Here is a 1,748-nt window from a genome sequence, read left to right on the forward strand (position 1 = left end):
CGCATCCGCGCACGAAGATACTCTCCGCCATCGCCTCGCAAGCAGCTCCAGTTGGCGGATATCCTTTCTTCGCCGTGTTCTTCTACTGCGGGCTCTGCCCGCCATTCTCTAATTTCTTTTGCGACGTCATGAACACCTATGGACTCCACCTCCTTGACTTCACCCCCAACGCCGTTCTGACCATGGCAGTTTTCGCCCATCTATGCGAAAACTTTGTCGGAGTCCACCCCAACGTAGCTCTCTTCTGCCATTTCTTTATGCCTCGTGTCAAGAGAGGGGAACCTCTTGCCGGCGGGATCGCCTGGATCTCGTGGGCCGGCAAGAAGGAGACCTATCTGGAGGGGGAGCTCCGCAGCAAGTGGGACGAGTGGAGAGCAGATTGGTGCTGGGTTGTAGAAGAGAGCCCGCAGCCGTTCACCGCCCTGCGCCAAGCCCCAGCAGTGCGTGGCAATGACTGGAGCGCTCTGTCCGTGGACGACGACAAGCTGAAGATCGCCACCACTCGGATCTTGCGTCTCAGGCTTGCCGGGCTGACTGTAGGAGCTGTCGGCGCAGATTTCCTTCGCCGGTGCATCGCCCCTCTGCAGGCGAGGGGGAGACCCACCTAGGAATTTGGAGGCCCGGCAGATATCATGAGGTTGCGCCCAGGCCTCAACTTCAATTTCTCCATCATAGAGTTGGACGGGATACTCAAGGAGATATTCAAGCACGACCCACAGCATCCCGAGTGGTTCAGGTTGCCGGCAGGCGTCGTTCCTCTGTGCAACAACTAATCGCGCGACCGCATCTGCGCCATGATGCCGTTGTGTGATTCGCACGGGATCGCTCCAACTTGGCAAGAGCCTACCGGAGATATTGTGCAGCAGTTCTTCGACAGCCTAGTGGAAGTAGCGGTCAATGCTGACGACAAGAAGCTCCTCACCCGCGACACCACCGATCAAGAGATGGAACGCATCGCCACCAGGGCGGAAGAGGCGGTGGCAGCCGCAGCCGCGGGTGAATTTGGGTTCACGATGGAGGAAGCGGACGCGGCATCGGCGATGAGTCTTGCTGAGCGGGAGTGGCCCGAAGACGAAGAAGAGCTTGCCGTGCCCGACGCCGAGTTGAGCGAGCCCGCCGAGGGTACGAGCGGCCCGCCATCTCCGGGGAGCTTGCCCGGAACAGGGCCCGGAACGCAGCCCCCAGTGCAGCCAAGAAGGCGCCTCCGCAGGATCGGGGACGCAGCAGGGCGGCAAGCTGGTCAACAGCCGCAGCGCCGCGCGACGCGCTCCGCCGCGGCAAGTACGGTTGCCGCGGGTGCGCCTCCCGCCGCAGTGGCAACTGGGGCGGGGTCATCTCGGGCTGGCGCCGCAGTCCCCGCCAAGCGGCCAAGGGATCCCATGCCTCCACCTCGTCGCGCCGGAGGTGGGCCGAACTTCGACCTCTCCGTGCTCAGCTCCGACGAGGAAGAGGAAGAAGAGTAAGATTCCCTTGTTGTTCTTGTAGTTCTTCAACTTGCCATTCCTGTCTTGCATCTGATCTGACCCATCCTGGACTCTCCCTTTTCAGGACTCTGGCCCAGAGGGCGGCGAAGAGGGCCAAGGCTCAGGTGGTGGTCATCGAGGACGAGCCCACTGCGACGACAGGGGGCGCGCCCGAGACCACCTTGCCGGATCCGGCCATCACTTCGCAGAGCAGCCCCCAGCGTAAGCATATGGTTTACTTTCTGCTTCTGGGTGCGCGTGGTTGCTCTTTTCCTTTGTTGACAT

The sequence above is a fragment of the Triticum dicoccoides genome, chromosome 5B, assembly GCF_002162155.2.
Source record: "Triticum dicoccoides isolate Atlit2015 ecotype Zavitan chromosome 5B, WEW_v2.0, whole genome shotgun sequence".
Lineage (NCBI taxonomy): Eukaryota > Viridiplantae > Streptophyta > Magnoliopsida > Poales > Poaceae > Triticum > Triticum dicoccoides.